The sequence below is a fragment of the Nothoprocta perdicaria genome, unplaced genomic scaffold (genome assembly GCF_003342845.1).
Source record: "Nothoprocta perdicaria isolate Ctin4 unplaced genomic scaffold, notPer1 scaffold_270, whole genome shotgun sequence".
NCBI lineage: Eukaryota > Metazoa > Chordata > Aves > Tinamiformes > Tinamidae > Nothoprocta > Nothoprocta perdicaria.
In genome coordinates, this window is record NW_020455500.1 from 490,577 (window position 1) to 495,532 (window position 4,956).

General features: G+C 49.7%; 1 protein-coding gene across 1 annotated transcript in view; it reads left to right on the forward strand.

Moving 5' to 3' along the window:
* Positions 1 to 328: 328 nt before the first annotated feature.
* GDPD2 (glycerophosphodiester phosphodiesterase domain containing 2) overlaps positions 329 to 4,956 on the forward strand; it is a 14,206-nt gene continuing 9,578 nt past the window's right edge. The window contains exon 1 of the mRNA XM_026040949.1: positions 329 to 365. The gene's annotated coding sequence lies outside the window, so the exon portion shown is untranslated. The remainder of the gene's footprint in view (positions 366 to 4,956) is intronic.

Sequence of the window (4,956 nt, forward strand, 5' to 3'; positions counted from 1 at the left end):
GCAAATATATTCATATATGGCAAAGCCTTAAAGCAGTATAAAAAATAGTCTGCTATTAACAAACATACATAAAAAAATGAGTTTTTTTTAAAAAAAACATTTTTTAAAATCAACTTAATATATAAAAACTTAACTGCTACAAAGTTTTCACAGTAGCCTCTCTACAGGACAGCCATCCCCCAGCCACCCAAGGAGACCCAACCACCACCTCCCCTCCTGAAGTGGCCACCCCTCCCTACAGAGGCCCTTTTATATAAACCTCCTCAGCACAGGGAGCTGGAGGCTGCTCCTATAAATTTGGCAATGGCAAACAGCTGCTGCTTATATACAGTAAGGATTGGGAAACAAGAGGTTGTTTCTGTCTGGTAAGTGTGGTCCACTGTAGGATTTTTGCTTTTTTTTTTAATAGCTATGTTAGCAGGTTATGTTAATTGCTAAGTACAGGATGTTTAAAAAAAGTATTAATAGGAGAGCAATTTTTGTAGAGTTGTCTAATACTGTTGAATGGTTTTTTCTAAGAGCAGAAGTGCTTTAATGGCTCTGTGAGTGTTCCTAATAATGAGGGCTTGTATGTGCTAGGGAAAAAACGCAGTGCCTCCACAAGGTTACTAGGAATGTTAATAACTGCAGCATGTGATGGGCATCAAGGCTCTCAAAAGCATCACTTGCCCTTCAACAGCCTACCCAAGAATAAGGAAATGGCAGTAAACTAGGAATAAAAGTGGGGTGTTTGTTTCCTTTCAAGAATTTTAAGGAAAAAAAGGGCAGTATCCTACCTGTGGCTAGTGTAGGATATATGGCTAGTATGGGATCACAATGGTACACCTAGAATAAGAACTAGCTAGAAGTATTACTTGTGTTATTGCTTGTTAAATATAGAATTTTGGTGCTGGCTGTGATCCCTAAAGAGTTTTCTGTTATATTCATACTTTTGTTATATGTTCATATTTAAGGTACATATGTAACTTAAGTCAAATGGTTTTTTTTGAGTTGAGCTTTTGATGTGAATATTGATCACAAATTTTATTCTATCTAGAACACTGTTAGTTCCTCAATGTTATAACAAGGTTTGTGGTTTAACAGTAAAATTTATGAGCTATAGCTAACTTATAGAAGGCTTTTGAAACAGTAATGAGCAAAGAAAAGTAGCTCTAGCAACAAATAGATGGCTTTCTATAGTGTGACTTATAATACTGAACTTACAGCCTGCTCCTCACTCCCTTCCTTTTTCTTCTATCCCCTCTGGGAAGGAAAAAGTGTAATTCTACAAAAAATAAATGAACTGAGAGATGCCACAAGCATTTCATTGTGGGGGTACATAGTATGTTCTGAAAGTTAGAAATCAACAACAAAAAAAAGCTAAATAATGAAGTTAATGTCATAAAATTAAGATAACAGCAGGTAAGTCTCCATGCTTATGGAAAAGTACCCTAGTCTCCTTAGAAGACCTCAGTATGGTCAGGAGATGGACCAAATGACTATTATTGCTCTGAATAGATATATGCTTTAATCTGGAGTAACTTCATCTAAAGAAAAACCATTATTTCAGTCTGCTAATGCATCGGTGAACTACAGCAAGTAAATCTTAATGAGCAGATGTCTGTATCAGAAATACCAGAAAATCTTATAACTGCTTTTTTTGTAAACTAAAGTAGGGCTAGCCTGTTGGAATCCCTTTTTGCAGGCAGCCTCAGCAAATACTTGTATGTCTGCAGTAGTATAGTTTTAGACCCGTTATGATATCCCCAAAAAATTTCCACTATATGCATGCTGTGTAATGGTTACTGAATGGTTTGCCTTCTGCTTTTCCACTATGCTGCTTTAGCAGTCTGTTCTACAGACATTAATAAATGTATATTCACAAACCCTTGAGGCAATATTAGATTCCCACAAAAACACTGGGGATAAATGAAGCACTAGCACAGCCCAAACTGAGATTTCCTGTTCCTACACAGTGTGAGCTCCTAACACCATTTAGCATTTGATCCTCTGAGCTCCTATCATTCATCTTAATTACTACCATGAATGATTAGCACTTCGGAAAATCAGCCCCATACTGTTCTCAAGCACATTGAAAATGCAAACTGTAGGGACCACCTGTGAAAAGCTTGGGCCAAGGGACTTGCCTGATGTTGCACAAACTCAGCTGGAACAAACACAGTTTTCAGAGAGCATTTCTTTATCCTCCACCACGTAGCTTTCCAGAAGCTATTTAAGTAGGTTCTGCAACACAATACAGGTGACTGAGTTTGTTCACCACAAACCTTTTAGTTCATAACAGACTTCTAGCCTTTAGGAAAGTCATTCCATCACTGAGAATAGTAGCAGGATGCACGTATCCCCTATCATTTTACTTCAAAGTATTTCCTTCTAATGACATTTTTTTATGTGCCTATACATAAAGAATAGCAATTCCCATAGCAGTGAAGCCTATACAGGTTATCAGCAGGTAGGAATGTTTAGATTTATGATGGAGATGTCTTCCCCTTGGCTTTATTGCTTTATGCAGCTCTGTTAGTGGATGGGGAAGCACGTGTCTTGCCACTGGTTTTCAGTGTACAGTGTTGACAGCAGCAGCACAGTGAGGAATCGGCCTTCTGTGGCCCACTGCAAGTTGAAGGAATGGTTAGAGAAACTGGTGTTTTGTTCCCCTTTTTGCCTCAGCTCCAGTCCCTGCGGAGTTTAAATAATGGGATAATAATGCCTAAAATGTACAAACTTAACAAACTTACAACAATAACAAACTTAAACTTACTTCTTGTAGATCAGAATGAGTATAGTGAAAAAAGGGATTTAATGGAAGTAGTAGCTTAGATTTCTTTGTGAAAAGCCTGCTGTATGACCTGGTCTTGTCGATGAGCTAGAGCTGTGCATAACACAAATCCGTAAGACCACTTCAGCATGTGGAAAACACTTCTCTGGTCTCCATGTTAACAAACTTAATAAGATAAATACAAATTTTAGATGAGTTGTACTAACCTGACATAAACTACCTTACTTGTGGTGGTTAGGACACAGTTTCCTGTCTTCTCCCTGGCTAACGGCGGCACTTGCAACTTGGCAGTGGGAACATTGCTGATCTAGGCTGGCTTTAACCGTGTGTTGTTGGTTGTCTCTGGGAAGAGAACAGATTTAGAGAACAGGATGTAGTGCACATAAAAATTATGGAATTGCATAAAAAATCCAGAATGGGTCTGTCGAGCTCGGAGTCGAGGATGAGCCCCGGGGCTGGCAGAGGGCCTGGGGTGCCCCCAGCGGGCTCCGTGTCCCCGTGGGGTGGCTGGGGGGGGGGTCCCTAAGGCCGGGCGCAGAATTCGGCCCATTCTCGGCCCGGCTGGGGCCGAGTCGCGGGGACTTGCGCACCCCAGGCAATGAGGCGGCTCCCCAGGCCGCAGCTCTGCCCCTTGCCCCTGAGGCCTCAAAGGAGGAGGGAGCCGAAGGACGAGGCGGCCCCGAGGGCAGCGCCCCCGTGCCGGCAGCGCGGGCCGTGCGCGCCCGCTGGCGGCGCCCAGCGCGCCCGGCCGCCAGGGCTCAAAATGGCCGCCGGCGCCCTCAGAGGCGGTTGCTCCCGCACTCAAGATGGCGGCCCCCGGTGTAACCATAGAGTAGGGCGGCCACGGCGGCGGCGCGGGGCCCTCGTGTGGCGGCGGCGGCGGCCGTGGCCGCAGCGGGAGCCGCTCGCAGCCGCGCCCGGGCTCTTCCATCGCCGCCTGGAACACGAGCTCCTCGTGGGCGACGTGGCTGGGAAATGCCGGCACCAAGGGCTTGGCTGTGACCCACAGCCGGGATTCACTCGGAAACCATTGGAAAGCATGGATAAAGCAGTGGATCTGGCTGTGGCTGCTCAGGGAATCGGGGGTCGCCTTGGCCTGCTGCAGCAGAGCATGAGGCTGCTGCGGCCGTCAGGATGTTGCGGTTTTTCTCTTGCTCCTTGAGCACCGCAGCTAAGGCTGTTGTTACCCCCATCCCGGTGATTCCCTAACAGAATGGAAAGGGACAAGCATTCCTGGAATCCTGACCCTCTGCAGGCAGAGAGCAGGGGGAGAAAGTGGGAATTACCCTGTCTGGGGAGAACCAGAGACTTGCTGTGCCTGGCTGCAGGTGGGAGCTGGAGGAGGGAATCTCCCTGTCCTGCTGCCAGTGGCATCAGGCTGCGCCGGAGCCTCCTTCCACCTGCAGCAAAGCTGGGACACTGTCGTGTGCTTCCCTCAGCCACAGTGCTGCATTTACCACACTGCCCCTTTCCTTGTCCCTTCCAACATGCCCTGGCACGGGAGCATCGGACACGTGTCCCGGGCTCCCTGCGTGGGCAAGGAGCAGCTCCAGGCAGCCTCTTGCCCTCAGGCCTGGCCGTGCCGGGCGCCTCCTCCATCCGCCTTCCCAGCTCTGTCCCCGGAGCCTGAACGCCCCCGGGCTGCCCGCAGACGGCTCCGCACGGAGCTGCGATGCCCGGGGGCCCTGTCTCCCTGTTGGGAGCCAAGCAGCAGCGGCGGGACGCGCCCTGAGCCGCGGCGCGGGCCGCCCCGCCGGCCTGTGCAGACCTGCAGGCGGCATCGGCGGCGCGGCGGGCGCCCACACCCAGCAGCGAGCAGGCGTGCGCGGCGGCGGCACGCGGCCCGGCGCTCACCTGCGCGGCGGCGGTGGCACCCGGACACTGCTGGGAGCAGGTACATCCCCCCCTGCTTGGCTCGCCGCCCTGGGAATGCCATCCTGTGCCTTGGGAAGGGCCAAGGGAGCCGTGGGAGAGGGTCGAGAGGGGGGGGATTGCCCTCCCTGCTGCTCTGCTGAGCAGTGAGAAGGGCTGCCTGTGCTGCCCCGGAGGAGGGGGACAGTGAGGCTGGGGCGGGTGCCCCTTCAGTGGGTGCCGGGGCTGCAGTGGCGGGTGCCCCTTCAGTGGGTGCCGGGGCTGCAGTGGCGGGTGCCCCCTCAGTGGGTGCCGGGGCTGCAGTGGCGGGT